Source organism: Artemia franciscana, chromosome 17, assembly GCF_032884065.1.
Source record: "Artemia franciscana chromosome 17, ASM3288406v1, whole genome shotgun sequence".
Taxonomy (NCBI): Eukaryota; Metazoa; Arthropoda; class Branchiopoda; order Anostraca; family Artemiidae; genus Artemia; species Artemia franciscana.
Genome location: NC_088879.1, coordinates 15,805,867 through 15,824,568, shown reverse-complemented (window position 1 = coordinate 15,824,568; position 18,702 = coordinate 15,805,867). Strand labels below are relative to the sequence as shown.

The 18,702-nt window shown below is 34.1% G+C and overlaps 2 long non-coding RNA genes across 2 annotated transcripts in view; one reads left to right on the top strand and one right to left on the bottom strand.

Annotated features, from left to right (window-relative positions):
* The window catches only part of LOC136037915 (uncharacterized), a 343,911-nt gene that overhangs the window by 141,013 nt on the left and 184,196 nt on the right, over positions 1–18,702 (bottom strand). The window lies entirely within an intron of this gene.
* LOC136037911 (uncharacterized) overlaps positions 1,145–18,702 on the top strand; it is a 45,133-nt gene continuing 27,575 nt past the window's right edge. The window contains exons 1-2 of the long non-coding RNA XR_010620079.1: positions 1,145–1,948; positions 5,182–5,411. This is a non-coding gene — a long non-coding RNA (uncharacterized LOC136037911). The remainder of the gene's footprint in view (positions 1,949–5,181; positions 5,412–18,702) is intronic.

Below are 18,702 nucleotides of genomic sequence, written 5' to 3'. Positions count from 1 at the left end.
GTCACTCACAAAGTTTAGACTTCAGCTACTTAATTATACTAAATCAAAGCTTGGGAAGAGGTCTACATGGTCTAGTGGAGGAGAAATACTCACAAAGCTTTCTGATGGTAAAGTGATTACTGTCAAAGAGGCATCTCAAGTTGATACTCTCTATCAGTTAATTACAGCTCATCCAAGTCCATCCAAGCCCCTCCCAGGACTGAAATAAACCATTTCTTTTTTTCAGCTCTGTTTTGTAAATTTATTCATGATCTAATAGTTTTTCTTATGTTTGCATAATGTTGTTTATTATTTTTATTCCCTTTGAACCTAGTAGTTTATTATTGTCTTTCTTCTTGCAGTTGTTTTCTCTATTGTTGCCTATAAGTCTTACCTTTCAATCCACCCTCTCTTACTTCAGCCTGCTTGTTTGGATATTGTGTTCATTTGCAAAGTTAATGTATACATTTGTCATGTATAGTATATATGGGTGATTTCTCCTTTCTTTTGAATTCTTCTATTCTTAATTCAATTATATTTGATCAACCAAGTAGTGCTGGTAGACAAGAGGCACACACTTTTGACCCTCTCCTTGAATCTATGGTTAGTTCTAGCTGCAATTATCACACCACCATTGATTATTGTGATAACATTTTGCCCTCACTCACTTCAAATAGTTGCTTTAATGTATTTTGTTTGAATGTGCGTGGAATAAGAGATAAGTGGGACAGTCTTAAATCGTATTTTTGGTCTAATAATTCTTGCCCTTTTGATGTCATAGGCTTGACAGAAACATGGTTATCTGATAGTGATAATTTTACAGGTTATAATATGGATGGTTATATTGCTATTCACGTCCCTAGAATAGTAACAAAGTGTTCTGGGGGTATTTCTTTGTTTATAAAATCTAATATTGAATTTTTTAAAAGATCTGACCTTGAATCCTTGTTTACATCAGTGGTGTCTAATAGTAGGACAGTTTATTCTCTTGTCATTGATCTGAAAGGCCAGTTTCCATGTGATACTGTTTGTTTGTTTTATAAGCCCCCTCCTTTTCTAACAAATTTGTTCTGTGATTTGCTGGATCAGCTTTCCGGTGTGGGGACTTTCTCTAAAAAACGAATTTGTCTTTTAGGAGACTTTAACTGCGATATGTTAAATGTTGGATCAAACGATGAATGTGACCATCTTTTTGATGTATTTTCTTCTTCAGGGCTACTTCCTTCAATTTTTTTCCTTCTCGCGTTGACCCTTTAAGAAATTCTGCCACTTTAATAGATAATATTTTCACTTCTCTCTCTCCTAATTTGAAGTTCTCTTCTGGTCTTGTTTTCACTGATCTTTCTGATCACTTTCTTATTAATCTATCACTATCTGCGCCTAAAACTGAGATTACTGTGAATGAGAAAGGTAAGTCTCCCTTTAGAACTTTTACAGATAAAGAAATTTCTAATTTAATACATGGTCTTCAGAGTAATGATTGGTCTAGTGTTCTTGAAGCTAATGATGCTGATTGTGCAACTAGATTATTTTTGTGTCGTATGGGAACTCTGTTGGATAAGCATTTTCCTCTTAGAAATAAGCCAAGGAATTATACACCCAAATGCCCATGGATGTCTAGAGGTCTGATCATTGCAACCCATATGAAGGCGTCTTTGTTCAATGCTGCATGTAAAAGCAAGACACAGGATGATCTTTTGAAGTATAAACATTACAAAAATGTGCTCACTTCTTCAGTTCGTTTAGCAAAAAGCTGTATTTTTCGCGTCGAATTAATGAATGCAAGGGGAATTTGCGCAAGGTTTGGACTGTAATTAACGAAGCTCTCTCTCGCAAGAAACTCAAACATTCCTCTCCATGTCTTTATAGAAATGCTGATGGATCTGTTGTGGACAAAAAATCCTCAGCGAGTGCCTTCAATTCGTATTTCACCACACTTCCGTCAGTTCTAATTCCACCCCCGAGTAGAGTAAGTTGTTTTCATTTGGCAGAGAAGTCTTTTTTCCTTTCCCCAAGTAGTACTACTGAGATTTCTAGTATTATTTCCGATCTTCCTAGCAGTTGTTTAGTTGATAGTTTTGGTTTGAGTAATAATATCCTTAAAAAAATTAGTCAGTTTGTTTCTCATCCGATTTCACAAGCAGGCTGAAGTAAGAGAGGGTGGATTGAAAGGTAAGACTTATAGGCAACAATAGAGAAAACAACTGCAAGAACAAAGACAATAATAAACTACTAGGTTCAAAGGGAATAAAAATAATAAACAACATTATGCAAACAAAAGAAAAACTATTAGATCATGAATAAATTTACAAAACAGAGCTGAAAAAAGAAATGGTTTATTTCAGTCCTGGGAGGGGCTTGGATGGACTTGGATGAGCTGTAATTAACTGATAGAGAGTATCAACTTGAGATGCCTCTTTGACAGTAATCACTTTACCATCAGAAAGCTTTGTGAGTATTTCTCCTCCACTAGACCATGTAGACCTCTTCCCAAGCTTTGATTTAGTATAATTAAGTAGCTGAAGTCTAAACTTTGTGAGTGACTCAGAAATAAAGACACCACTACCTTGCAAACATTTCTTTTCTCTGAGAATAAGCTGCTGCATTCTAGGACTACAAAATTCCACAATAAATGGGCGAGGCTTCAAACCTGAGCCTTGTTTACCAATCCTTCTAGCAGAAACTATATCATTCTGGGTCACAGGAATACAAGGAAATCTAGTACTGCAAAATCCAAGGAATATGATTTCAGAAGCTTCTGGATAAGGGTCTTCTTTTAAACCAAATAGGACCAGCTGATTTGAGAGTTTCATTTGGTCAAACTGGTCACTCAGACGATCAACATTGGATCAGAGAATTTTGCAGCTTTGACAAACCTGAGTCAAGCAATTTCAGGGAGGATTCAAGCTTTGTCATCCTCAGATCATATTGTTTAAGTGATTTTTCAACAAGCAAATCAAAATCCATTTTCAGGCAAGTGTTTACCTCTTGTTTGATTATTTCTATACTGTTGGCATCAAAAGTAGCAGGTTCATGACTAGGGGTAAGTTTTTTAACAGAGGCCTCAACCAAAGGACCAACTTCAGAAGACAGTGCTTGACTGACAACTTCTGCCATTGTAGTTTTGAGCGTTTGATCATTCATCTTCTGCTTATTCTTTAGAGTGTTTAAGTGCGATGTGAGCATAGCAATTTGATCAAAATAGCAAATTAAATTGTTACTTATTTCTTCAGCCAAGTAAACTTACTAAAAGAGATACAAAATACAATTATTGCTGGGGTATGAACTAAGATAAAGCTCTCAATATTTTCTGGCCCCTTTTTCCCTCACTTTGGTCAACCCCAGATGCAAGCCCCTTCATATTAACAATGTAATAATCATTCATAGTTAAGTAAATTTAATGGTGGTTTATCGGTGAAAGTTACTAAGCTAATCGTTGGTTTGGGGGTGGGTACTTTGTGAGCCCCCTTTATGCTGCTAGTCATCTGGCACAATCTTGAATAGATCCCATTATTAGGAGAAATACAGGTTATCTAGGCTAGGTCTTTGCTGTGGTGAGAGACAGCAAAAGTGTTCTTGATTGATAAAAGTTCTTGATTGGTTTGTCTGAAATTGACAACCGTGGAATTCCACGGTAGCCTGCCGGAGGAGTGACCAAAAATTAAATGTGGTTTTCTTAAATATTCGAGGGAACTACGGCCAAGGAGATTTTCCATTAGGAATTTTAAACTACAGACCTTTATAATCTTAGCACTAGCAGGCTTTGAAGTTTTAAAGTTAGGGTCATCACCGGTGTTTAACCTTTGCAGCTTACTTATGCCTGGATCTTCAGGGATAAGCAAATCCGATTGGTTTTACATAAAGTTCAGGAAGATGTAAGCGCGTCTGAAATTCATGGTTCTCCTTTCCTATTGGTCCAAAGATCTTGCTTCGTAAGTTTTAAACCGATCGGGGGGGGGAATCTGTCATTATTTTTGCTGAAGTTTTGGTGATGGTGTGTTATACTGGAGGAGTACAATCACACTAAGTGCCACTAATCATGCTGAGAGTTCTTGTATTATTCTGAATGAAAGAAGAATTTATTTGCCTATATTTCTGCTAAAAAGGCAGATGGCAGTGCTGAAGAGACTAAGAGCCTTTTTTGGTCTTCCAATGATTTAAATTGTAAGATCACCCATAATTCTACTTCAAACCATAAACTAAGAAGTAGTTTTGATTTTATAGTATTGTTGAAATAAAAAGACAGAAGTGTTAAGAAAAAAGCTAAGCAATTGGATATCTTATAAATAAAAGTATACTGCTACTAACAATTCACCGCAGCACCAAGCCGTCTGAAGCTAATATAGCTATGCACGCTGCTCCTCCATCCAAAGGCCTCCCTTTTTACACCCTCCCATGATTTTAACATTTCCTTTAAATCTTTCTTTAGGACATCCTTCCAACCCAACCACGGACGACCTGCTTACCATTTAGTCCTTGACGGTTGGCTGAGAAGGACAGTCTTCGGTAATCTCTGTTCCTGTATTATCAGAACGTACCCTGGTCATAGAGCCTTCAATAGTAGAAGACTTGAATGAAATATAAAAAGCCGAGTGACTTATACCCCTATACTGTATTTATTTATTATGAATTTTTTAATCTGATTGATGTACTTGGTTTTTTTTTATGAGATTTAGAAACCAAATTCGGGCAAGCATAACTAAGAGTAAGCCAAGTTGATCGGATCCCCTCCCCTCTCCTCTATTTTGGGTGTAAAATTTAGTTCGCTTCTTGTCCACAGTGCTACAGTAACAGTTGAACACATAACCAAAGGATTTATTTGTTTTTTGCCATTAATTTAGAGAAGAGCAAAAATGAGATTTCGATGCTTTGTTTTTCTTGAACTTTTTAAGGTTTTGAGACAGGTCAACTATGACAACTATGGCATATAGTTGATTAAGTGGCTTCAACTTGACATTAAAAATAAAGTTGCGTTGCCTAATTTTTGAGATAATATTATTGACATTTGTTTTTTCTCGTCCTAATCATTATCAGTTAGTCCTATTTTTATTATTCAAGTTCTCTCCATTATTATGCTCAGTGGATTGAGTTTTTGGGGGGATTTATTTGATCACCCTTTGTTTGAGGCACAATGACACGTATACTGTAATCTAATTAATTATATTGCTATAATTTATTCCTACTTCTTTTTGCTTTTAAAAGGTTTTATTGATGAAGCTGACACTGCTGACAAATTTGAAAGCGAAAAAAATGGAGGCATAGAAAGGACCTTAGAGGCTGTCACCACTTCTCAGATGACTCGAAAGACTGGAATCAAACGTGGTCCTCTACCAAAAGACTTCGTTTATAAATAAAAATCTTTCACCGTTGATAGAAAGTACGGAGGACTTGAAGAACCGATGACGCTAAGAAATGTCACCGGTGCGATACAGGTATTATTATTATTTATTGAAATTTCGTCTTCATACAAAAAGGAAATGAGCACTATGTAGCTTGCTTTTTATGGCACTTGGTATTAAACAAGTGACATATAGCAATCGCAAATTCTGTCGGTCTGTCAGTCTGTCTGTCTGTTGGTCTCGATTTTACTACTTTAGGCATTTCCAGGTAAGCTAGGAAGATGAAATTTGGCAGGCGTATCAGGGACCGGACCAGATTAAATTAAAAATAGTCGTTTTCCCGATTTGACTGTCTGGGGGGGCGGTTATTGCGGAAAAATAGAAAAAATTCTGTATTTTTAACTTAGGAACGGATGATCAGATCTTAATGAAATTTGATGTTTGGAAGGATGTCGTGTCTTATTATTTATTGAAATTTCGTCTTCATACAAAAAGGAAATGAGTACTATATAACTTGCTTTTTATGGCACTTTGTTTTAACCAAGTGACATATAGCAATCGCAAATTATGTCGGTCTGTCTGTCTGTCTGTCTGTCGGTCCCGGTTTTACTACTTTTGGCACTTCCAGGTAAGCTAGGACGATGAAATTTGGCAGGCGTATCAGGGACCGGACCAGATTAAATTAGAAATAGTTGGTTTCCCGATTTAACCATCTGGGGGGGGGGAGTGGGGGGCTGGTTATTGCGGAAAAATAGAAACAATTACGTATTTTTAAATTACGAACAGTTGATCAGATCTTAATGAAATTTGTTGTTTGGAAGGATGTCGTGTCTCAGAGCTGTTATTTAAAATCCCGACTGGATGTGGTGACACTGGGGGGGGGGAGTTAAGAGGTGGAACCTAAAACCTTGGAAAACACTTAGAGCGGAGGGGTCGGGATGAAACTTGGCGGGAGAAATAAGCACAAGTCCTAGATACATAATTGAAATAACCAAAACGGATTTCTCTTTGGGGTAGTTGGGGGGGGGGGTAATTCTGAAAAATTAGAAAAAATTAGGTATTTTTAACTTACGAACGGGTGATCGGATCTCAATGAAATTTGATATTTAGAAGGTTATCGTGTCTCAAAGCTCTTATTTTAAATCCCAACCGGATCTGGTGACATTGGGGGGAATTTTTCTTTGGGGGGAGACCTAAAATCATGGAAAACGCTTATATTGGAGGGATCGGGATGAAACTTGGTGGGAAAATAATAATGAGTCATATATACGTGATTGACATAATTGGAACCGATCCGCTCTATTGGGGGGGGGTCTGAAAAATTAGAAAAAATGAGGTATTTTTAACTTACGAACGGATGATCGGATCTCAATGAGATTTGATATTTAGAAGGATATCGTGTTTCAAAGCTCTTATTTTAAATTCTATCCGGATCTGGTGACATTGGGGGGAGTTTGGGGGGGAACCTAAAATCATGGAAAACGCTTAGATTGGAGGGATCGGGATGAAACTTGGTTGGGAAAATAAAAAGGAGTCGTGATTGATATAATTGGAACCCATCCCATCTATTGGGGGGGGGGGTTAATTCTGAAAAATTAGAAAAAATGACGTATTTTTAACTTACGAAGGAGTGATCGGATCTTCCTGAAACTGCATATTCAGAAGGACCTTGTAACTCAGATCTCTTATTTTGAATATCAACCGGATCCAGCGTAATTGGGGGGGGGCAGTTGGGTGGGGACCGGAAATCTTAGAAAATACTTAAAGCGGAAAGATCAGGATGAAACTGGATGGGAAGAATAAAAACCTATCTAAGATACGTGACTGACATAACCGGACTGGATCTGCTCTCTTTGGTGGTGTTGGGGAGGGGGTATTTCGGAAGAATTAGGTACTTGTAACTTACGAACGGGTGACCAGATCTTAATGAAATTTGATATTTAGAAGGATCTTGTGCTTTAAAGCTCTAATTTAACATTCAGACCAGATCCTGTGATTTATGGGGGAGTTGGGGGGGGGGGACCGGAATTCTTGGAAAACGTGAAAATTGGGGTATTTTTATCTTACAAATGGGTGATCGGATCTTAATGAAACTTGATATATATATAGAAGGATCGTATGTCTCACATGCTCCATTTTCGACTCGAATTGGATCCGGGGACATAGAGGGTTGGAGAAGGGAAACAGAAATCTTGAAAAATGCTTAGAGTGGAGAAATCGGGATGAAACCTTACGGAGAGAGTAAGCACAAGTTCTAGACACGTGATTGACATAATTGGAACGGATCCGTTCTCTTTGGAGGAGCTGGGGGGTGTTAATTTGGAAAAAATTGAAAAATTGAGGTATTTTTAACTTAAGAACGGTTTACCGGATCTTAATGAAATTTGATATTTAGAAGGAATTCATGTCTCAGAGCTCTCATTTCAAATTCCGACCAGATCTGTTGAAATTGGAGGGAGTTGCAGGGGGAAATCTTGGAAAACGCTTGGAGTTGAGGAATCGGGATGAAGCTTTTGGATAGAATAAGCAAATGTCCTTGATACGTGATTGACGTAACCGTACAGGATTCACTCTCTTTGGGGGGAAGGGGTTCAGTGATTTGGCTATTTTGGTGCTTTTGGAAGTGCTAGGACGATGAAACTTGGTATAGGAGTGTCAGGGAGCTGCACAAATTGACTAACTGGGAGGCTAAAGGTAGATGAAAAATTAGAAAAAATGAGGTATTTATAACTTACGAGTGGGTGATTAGATCTTAATGAATTTTAATATTTAGAAGTGTATCGTGACTCAGAGCTCTTATTTAAATCCTGACCGGCATTAAGCCTCTGATTTTCCTTTTAAATCAATCTATTGATTCTTAGAATTTTGTTAGAGCTCGTACTATTTGAGCTCTTGGCTTTTAGCCCTTCTTGCCTCGTCACAAGTGCCATATGAGCTCTTAGCTTAGGTGCTGACCATTCTATCAGCACGCAGAAATTTGTATGATTTGAGGAAATAGACATTAAACTCCCCCTAAAAGGGATGAGATGCTGGTGGAGACAATGCTTTGAAATTGTTACTGGTAAGTATTGCACTTTAGCATTTTAGCCCGCACAGGACCAAAATGTTATCAAGGTAAAATTCTGAAAACTATTGAAATGGTAGCTTATTTATATAGCCTCCTAGTTTCACGAGTCTATATAGCATGCAATATACCATTTGGTCGTAAGCATAAATGCAGCTTACAAATACGAACCGTAATTTTTTTATTTGTTAGAAATTTTTTTTATCACAGCATTCCTCTGCAAAATCTAAACCTCAACTTAATGAGTCTGGTTACATTGGGCGTTAACCCTCGCTTGCAGGGTAACTTTGGGTATAGTATTGAAAATAAATCTAGAATAAATATTTTTTTTCATATTGACAGTGAGGAGCAACATTAAAATTTCGAACGGACAAATATTGCTCCACGTATTAGGGGAGTTGTCCCCTCTTGAACACGCATTCGTATAATGTTAGGATGTAGGGTGCAATTGCCTTAGAGGGTTAGACAATAGGGTTATCATTAGATTGTTTTAAAAGGTTTTTGGTAAATAAAAAGTTCAATTATCCAGTAGGAATATTGATATCACTCATAAATTGTTTCAGTTCCTGAAAATTTTATCGTAAAGAATGAAGAACAGCCTCCCTGGTTTACGGGAAATGTATTTTGGTTTTAAGTTTTGATGATGCTCTTTCCTTTCATTTTAGTTCATTTACCATTTTTACCATTCCTCTTCATTTTAGTTCATTTACCATTAAATTAAATTTAATTATTTTAGGGTGCAAAGCACCTGATTATACGTGGTATTTATCTTTTTATATTTATTCTGATGTAAACACTAAATCATTCTGTTTGTGATTTTTAAAATTGAGTTGTATGTATTAGACGTAATGTATTGTATACTTTTCCATGTGATATGCTATAGGTAATATCTATATTCTGTAAACTTACTGGTTATTAATAACTATTATAAAATATTTATCATAGGTACTGTAGAAAAAAAAATAAAAATTGTTAATAACGAATTATTATAAAAAGTTTCACATTAAGAAAAAATTAATTTAAATCATATTATTAGAGAATACAATTTTACTGTTTGTACTTTATAGAATATCCTATTTTTGATTGTTTTGTTTTATTTTTGTATATGTTATATATTATATAATATTATTGTATTTATATGTATAAAATGTTATACATTAGGTTTAACTATACTATATGTCTTTATTGTTTTATTGTTTGGTAAATGACGACTTATACTTATTGACGACATGACTGCCTGTCCATGGATTATTCTTTGTGGTTGATGTATGGCTATGCTGATTGACCTATTTGATTGTATGGATGAGTAGGGTTAGGGCCTCGTTCAAGTGCTGGTCTATATTAATCACTAATTTAGGAAAATAGTCTTCCTTTTCTCCTTCTATCTTTTTTTTTAAAGTGTGTTTGTGCTGTTGCATTGGTGGTTTCTCTTTTCGTAATATTATTCCAGGTTGGATCCAGTGCTGGCAGAGAAAATCTTTTAGTTTTCTCCCCGACAGATCTTTACCCTGGTCCTGGTTTTTAACCTGAAATTGTTAATTATTGGTGAGATGCCACTTATGCAAATTTCATGTCCTTTCATGTTTTTGTGAAACAACCCTTTTTTTTCTTTTTTTTTCATGTTTATGTATTTATTGACCTATTGACCTTGGCATGCTGTTTGGACTTTGATTGTTGGATTTTGATTTGGATGTTGGTTTGATTTGGATTTATTTTCAATAATTTTTAATGCAACAAAATACAAATATTAGCCTCGGAACTCGGAACGATTTTTTGAAAGTTTGTAAGTGTAAGAGTCGTTGTTTTCTTTGCCATGACTATTTTATCCCACATACATCTGTTAAGAGTACATTGTATAATAAAAATTTTGCATGCAAGTTACGTGGTAATGTTAATTGTAAAACAACCGATGTGATTTACCTATTAGAATTTAATAAATGCTGCCTACAATATGTGGGGGAAACAACTAATAATATATATATATAAGATTTTCTGGACACAAGACAACAGTTAATAAAGAAAAAACTAATAACTATCTAGTTCAACATTGTAAAAATGGTACGTGTTCCATATCAGATATAACTGTCACAATTTTAGAAAATTTAGAGTTAGAAAATTTAAATAAAGAAGAGAAGAATAATAGAATACGTAAACAGGAGGATTTCTGGATCCATACTCTTGGTAGAGCTTATCTTTTTGGGCTAAATGATCGTGTAGCAAAATATGGTGACATGCCTCATGTCGTTGTTAAATGTATAGATGGTTTTATGGACCGTCCTTCTTTTACTTGTCCTACTAAACGTACAAAACGATCGAGAGGACATAGGAAAAATGATAGAAAAAATTAATTAGATTTACATACGCTTTCTATAAATCTAGGCCAGCTATTTGAATCTAGGGGTATGGTTTCTGTAATAAAATGTCTAAATAATTTATCAAAGAGGAATTTAATCAACTTTTTCTGGATTGTTAAGAATAATACAGCTCTTGAATATAATTTTAAAGTAATATGCAATACAATTTGCATTCTAACTAAAACAAAATTTATTTCAAAAAATAAAAAGTTTGATAAGATTGGTAATAAAGACAACAGATTATATTTACCTATTAATTTTACTTGTAAGCAAATTGAAGATATTAATTTACCAGAAATTTTAAATCAGCGGGATGTGAAACAGGCCCTTCCTAGTAATTTGAATTATAATGATTGTCCAGTTTTAATTTATAAATTTTCAAAAACTATTGGGCAAATGATTTTAAATTATAATTTAATACTTAAAAGATTAGATTGTGATATAAATTGGAAAACAGTTTGAGTTTTTAAAGTTGAAAGAATTTAATTATTAGTAAAATACGAAATAAAATATATTCTAAATTAAAAAATAGTAACACTAAATCACTATTTTATAATGCTAAGATAATACAAGCAATTGCTAATCTACCGAATGAATTTGTAATTGTGCCGGCTTGTAATGGTACAGGTAGTACCAAGTTAGACAATAGGGTTATCATTAGATTGTTTTAAAAGGTTTTTGGTAAATAAAAAGTTCAATTATCCAGTAGGAATATTGATATCACTCATAAATTGTTTCAGTTCCTGAAAATTTTATCGTAAAGAATGAAGAACAGCCTCCCTGGTTTACGGAAAATGTATTTTGGTTTTAAGTTTTGATGATGCTCTTTCCTTTCATTTTAGTTCATTTACCATTTATACCATTCCTCTTCATTTTAGTTCATTTACCATTAAATTACATTTAATTATTTTAGGGTGCAAAGCACCTGATTATACGTGGTATTTATCTTTTTATATTTATTCTGATGTAAACACTAAATCATTCTGTTTGTGATTTTTAAAATTGAGTTGTATGTATTAGACGTAATGTATTGTATACTTTTCCATGTGATATGCTATAGGTAATAACTATATTCTGTAAACTTACTGGTTATTAATAACTATTATAAAATATTTATCATAGGTACTGTAGAAAAAAAATTGTTAATAACGACTTATTATAAAAAGTTTCAGATTAAGAAAAAATTAATTTAAATCATATTATTAGAGAATACAATTTTACTGTTTATACTTTATAGAATATCATATTTTTGATTGTTTTGTTTTATTTTTGTATATGTTATATATTATATAATATTATTGTATTTATATGTATAAAATGTTATACATTAGGTTTAACTATACTATATGTCTTTATTGTTTTATTGTTTAGTAAATGACGACTTATACTTATTGACGACATGACTGCCTGTCCATGGATTATTCTTTGTGGCTGATGTATGGCTATGCTGTTTGACCTATTTGATTGTATGGATGAGTAGGGTTAGGGCCTCGTTCAAGTGCTGGTCTATATTAATCACTAATTTAGGAAAACAGTCTTCCTTTTCTCCTTCTATCTTTTTTTAAAGTGTGTTTGTGCTGTTGCATTGGTGGTTTCTCTTTTCGTAATATTATTCCAGGTTGGATCCAGTGCTGGCAGAGAAAATCTTTTAGTTTTCTCCCCGACAGACCTTTACCCTGTTCCTGGTTTTTAACCTGAAATTGTTAATTATTGGTGAGATGCCACTTATGCAAATTTCATGTCCTTTCATGTTTTCATGAAATCACCCCTTTTTCTTTTTTTTCATGTTTATGTATTTATTGACCTATTGACCTTGGCATGCTTTTTGGACTTTGATTGTTGGATTTTGATTTGGATGTTGGTTTGATTGGATTTATTTTCAATAATTTTAATGCAACAAAATACAAATATTAGCCTCGGAACTCGGAACGATTTTTTGAAAGTTTGTAAGTGTAAGAGTCGTTGTTTTCTTTGCCATGACTATTTTATCCCACGTACATCTGTTAAGAGTACATTGTATAATAAAAATTTTGCATGCAAGTTACGTGGTAATGTTAATTGTAAAACAACCGATGTGATTTACCTATTAGAATTTAATAAATGCTGCCTACAATATGTGGGGGAAACAACTAATAATATATATATAAGATTTTCTGGACACAAGACAACAGTTAATAAAGAAAAACTAATAACTATCTAATTCAACATTGTAAAAATGGTACGTGTTCCATATCAGATATAACTGTCACAATTTTAGAAAATTTAGAGTTAGAAAATTTAAATAAGAAGAGAAGAATAATAGAATACGAAAACAGGAGGATTTCTGGATCCATACTCTTGGTAGAGCTTATCTTGGTAGAGCTCTTGGTAGAGCTTGATAAGTGGTGTAAGAAAGAAAATAAAAACAAAGAGAGTTTTCAAAGTTGGAAGAATTTAATTATTAGTAAAATACGAAATTTTATAATGCTAAGATAATACAAGCAATTGCTAATCTACCGAATGAATTTGTAATTGTGCCGGTGGATAAAGCTAATAATAATTTTGCCATAATTTGTCAGAAGCTGTATTGTGATATATTAAAAAGGGAGTTATGCACAACTAATGTTTACGAAAAGGTAAATATAGAGGATGAGAATTTAATTGAAAAGACTGAAGAAATACTTTTAAAAAATTTTAATATTAAAATAAATGACAATGATAAAATGTTCCCTTTTTTATATTGGACTGTAAAATTTTATAAGAATCCCCTTAAACCACAGTTTATAGCTGGAGCAGCTAAATGTCCAACCCGCATTGCTGCTGCTGAACTCTCTTTTATTTTAAAGGAAATTATAAATAAACTTAAAACCTATTGTTCTGGTATTAAAAAATTTTTGAATTTTAATCCATATTGGAGTGTTAATAATTCACTGCAGGTGATAGATTCTTTAACAATGGTTTCAGCTAAAAGAATTGAGTCTTTCGATTTTGCGACAATGTATACTAATTTATCACTTAATGTAGTGTTAGACAGTTTAAAAACGGTTATCAAGAATTCTTCCTCTTATCTATTAAAAGATTCTTAAAAATAGACACTTATAATAAAAAAGCTATATGGACAAATTGCTTTAAGACTATAGTTAACTTGAGATGTTACAGCTTGGATATGATTTTTGAGTTACTAGAATTTGTTTTATACAATACTTATATAAGATTTGGTGGTGATTTGTACAAGCAAGTCGTGGGAATTCCCTTGGAGGGGGGGGGGGAAGCCACCTTTTTATAGCTGACTTGTTTTTAAGTCAACTAGAATATTAATATATGACGGATAAGAATAATTCAAATAATATAAAACATGTTTGTCAAATAATAAAAAGTATTTATATGATATTTTGGTCTTAAATTGCAAGGATTTCACTGATATTTCTAGAAATATATATCCATCAGAGCTTACTCTTGAACCTAGCCATGGTGCTGGTCTTGAAGATCATTTCTTAGATTTAAATATTAATATTTCTGATTATAATAAATTAAGTTTTAAAATGTATAATAAAACGGATGATTTTGATTTTGAAGTGATTAGTTTCCCATTCCCTGAAAGTAATATACACTCAAATATCACGTATTCGGCGTTTTTCTAACAGTTACTTTGTTATGCAAGGATTTGTAGTAATTATATTGATTTTAAAAATACATGTAAAATCTTAAGCCAAAAATTGATATTAAGAGGTTTTTCTGCAAATAAATTGATTTGGCATTTTAAAAAAATAAGTTTTCATTATAATGAACTTTTAAATAAATACCAAAGGAATTATCTGGAAATATTTAAGGAAATTTTCGGCTAACTTCGGAGGTTCGCGAAATATTGATGATGTAGCGCCATCTATTTTTAATTGTGTTTCTAATAGCGCATTTTTTTGAAAAATAACCACATGGTAATGATGAATTCTATAATTGTTTAGTTCATTCAGGTTTTTTGCAAAGAGTTCATATTTGTGATCTGGTATAATTTATCACATTTAGTTTACCTATTGATGCTAAAAAGAGGAATATATTAACAGGATAAGCTTGATTTGGTGTTACTTGGTTGTTCTACATTTGTTGGTTTTTATTTTTTCATAGGCATGTATTTTGGGGGTGATACCAGACACGGGGATGCCATGGATATTCTGTGGTAGGCACAACACTTGACTGGGTAGAGAATTTAAAGTGCCAAAACCCTATAGGCAAGTGTATTCTCCTGATGAGCCCTTGTGTTGGGTTGTTGCCTCTGAATTATTTGTCTTTATTGTTTTATCGTTTGGTAAATGACGACTTATAGTTATTGACGACATGACTGCCTGTCCATGGATTATTCTTTGTGGTTGATTGTGTATGGCTATGCTGTTTGACCTTGGTGATTGTATGGATGAGAAGGGTTAAGGCCTCGTTCAAGTGCTGGTCTATATTAATCACTAATTTAGGAAAACAGTCTTCCTTTTCTCCTTCTATCTTTTTTTTCAATGTGTTTGTGCTGTTGCATTGGTGGTTTCTCTTTTCGTAATATAACTAGTGTAGAGGGATTTGGTTCCAAGTATGTTTTTGAAACCTTTTGGTTGTGTTTTTCTCTAAGTATACCAACAGCTATAGTAGGAACTGTTATATAAAGACTATTGATGCACTTTGAACTGCATGTCAAAATTGGATATCTCAGTAGGTAGTTTGTGAAACGGAAGAATGTGGAGCAATATTTTTTAATTTATCAGCGTAAGTAAGAATCTTCTAGAAAGGGGCAATATAAGATATGTTGGGGAGAGCAACAGTGTTTTACAGCATTGACAAATAACGGTGATTGAAACAAAGCTTAGCATAAACATTGAAAGCATATGAAGCTGGTATGCGGCGTTTTGTATGTTCTGTGAGGAGTTGACGATGTTTCCAATGTTTCCAATAGAATGGTAAGATAAATGATTTTGGTCAGAAGGGTGGGTCTATTAATTTCCAAGCACAATTTCATATGAACTTTTCAGTATTAAATTTAAAACTGTTTTTTAAGAATTCTGTTTTTAAATTTTAGAAATTTTCTGAAATTTTCTTTTGTCCAAAGCTCGACTGAGGTGAAAAATGTCATAGGCATATGTGAATAAGGAGATAATGAGATCAGAAAGAACGCAAGGCAGCTGACACTAGTCTTGAGCTCTGAGGACATAATTATTGAAATAATAAGGTGAGGTAATGGTACCTTGCGTGGCTCCTTTCTTAACTGGTATAATTCTATTCAGTGGCATTGCCATTTATCTTTCCTAAGGGGGATTTTAAGTCGTACTCGTTGCATAGCATGCATCTCACTTTTAGATCTGATGAAAGTCGGATTTAATCCTCTTATAGAAGCCCTTAAAAACATGAGAATATGGATCAGGGAATCAAAGGTGAGGCGAACATCATGATACGCCAAGGCGAGTGAACTACCTGTAAAAAAAAAATTAAACAGGGCATTAGCAACAACCATAAGAGTGTCTGCGTATCTATCGCCATGTTTAGAGGCAAACTGATGCGGAGGCGTGTAACGTTCTTCTTCAAGCTTTCTTATGAAATATAGTTCGTAAAGTTTGCATACACTGGTTGACATAGTTATGGGTTTGAAACATTTGCATTTATTGGGGGTTTTTCTTTTTTTTTCAGAATAGGGGAAAAATCTCTCATTTCGAATGTTGACGGAACCAAATATTGTGTAAAAATCACCTGCAGCAGTAACATGTTACATTCTAAAAGCACAGGATCACCATTTTTGATGTATAGAGTGTGAGTTTCATCTACGCCATGTGTTAGCTTTGACTTAAGGCGTCTAATAGTATCAGACACATATGTAGAGATACTGTTTAATCAGAGTCAGGGAATGCATGCGAAAATTGCTAAGCTCTTCTACATATTTGCTTTCAAGCTGGGGTTTGGCGGAGAGAATATAATATAAGTGAAAATGATGGGTGTAAAACTGATTGGGTTTCTTATAACATAGATACCAAATTGATCCAAGTTATAAATGCATAAATTAGATAAGTCGATGAATTGAGGAAACTAAAATAAAAAGAACAAGTTATGTAAAGCCCAGTTCATTTTGCACCACTTGTTAATTAGATGAGTCGAGGAAAAGAAGTTAAAAATAACATGTTGTTTAACGCCAAGTTCATTTTGCAGTCCTATTTTCACTTATGTTCATCGATTTTCGACAAAGAATATTATGTGCTACTTTTGAAATCATTTTGAAAACAAGTAAAAAAGATCATGTATTTATTATTTTTGGCTTTTTAGTCCTCTCTAAGACTAAAATTTGTCTTATTCAAACCTATGTACTACGGCAAGTGTGCTTACCACTCCGCTAACGAGTTTTTTTAATAGTGCTAGTTTTACACTTTTTTTGCACCTAATCATCCATTTATATTATTTTATCAAACAGTTCGTGGTAACGAACTGTAGTAAGGAGCGACCCGGCTAAATGGTAACCAGAACTAAAAAAAATTGAATTTTGATACCAATAGCTACATCAAAAGAATCGAATTTTAATGCTGATTTTAAATATATAAGTTTCATCAAGTTTAATCATACCCCTCTAAGTTAAGAGGCTGAGAAAATTTGCCTTATTTTAGAAAATAGGGGGAAACAACCCCTAAAAGTCATAGAATCTTAACGAAAATCACACCATCACATTCAGCATATCAGAAAACCCTAGTGTAGTAGTTTCAAGCTCCTATCTACTAGTTTTGTATTTTTTTGCCAGAAGGCAGATTACGGATGCGTGTTATTTTTTGTTTTATTCTTTTGTTGTTTTTTTCCCAGGGGTGATCGTATCGACCCAGTGGTCCAAAAGTCTTGCGAGAGGGCTTATTCTTACAGAAATGAAAAGTACTAGTGCCATTTTTAAGTGATCAAAACATTGGAGGGCACCTAGGCCCCCTCCTACGCTAATTATTTTCCCAAAGTCAACGGATCAAAATTCTGAGATAGCCGTTTTATTCAACGTAGTAAAAAAATTTTATAACTATGTTTTTGGGGACGACTTAATCCCCCACAGTTCCCTTGGGAGGGGCCACAAATTACAAACTTTGACCAGTGCTTACATATAGTAATGGTTATTGGGAAGTGTACAGGTGTTTTCAGGAGGATTTTTTTTTGGGAGAGTACATACATTTTTTTTGGGGATTTTTATGTTGGAGGGGGGGGGGGGGTGGGGGGTTAAGAAGAGGGGGATATGTTGGGGGAACTTTTCTTGCAGGAATTTGTTCTGGGGGAAGAAAAGCTTCATAAAGGGAGAGCAGGATTTTCTAGCATAATTAAAAAAACAATGAAAAAATAAATATTAAAAAGTTTTTTCAACTGAAAGTAAGGAGAAGCATTAAAACTTAAGAAGAACAGAACTTATTACATGTATGATCGGCTTGGCTCCTAATACCTTGCTCTTTAAGCTAAAGCCTTAAAGCAATTAAGCAATTAAGCTCTTTAAGCAATTTATTTGATGAACAAACAAAGAAAGGAATGTAAAAATCGGTGAGTTGAAGAAACGAGTTAAAAAGTGATGTTTGTCAAATTGAGCGTTTGGCGGTAAATATTTTACAAAACAGCTGTTGTAACAAACAATAGCAAATAATGCAGAAACTTAAAAGCAGTATCAAGTCTTACCCAGCTACTTTATCAGGGGCATAGCTCCAGGTTTTTTTTTATTTCGGGAAGGGGTTGGGGGGGGGTACGAGGGGTCCACTCCGGAGAGTCTAGGGGCATGGGATATATAATAACTTTCTTTTTCCAAGTTAGTGGTGATCAACTGCCCCCCCCCCCCAAATGGCACCACTCAATTTTAGCAAGGCCCAGTCAAACTCTCTTCTTGGACTCAGTTACCAAAATGGTGTGTTGAATAATATCGTGTCATTAATACGTAGTTGATTTAGTTTTTTTCTGGTATACGCTCCCTCCTCGTGGTGCAAATAACTTTCAGTTCTTATTAGAACCATGTTAC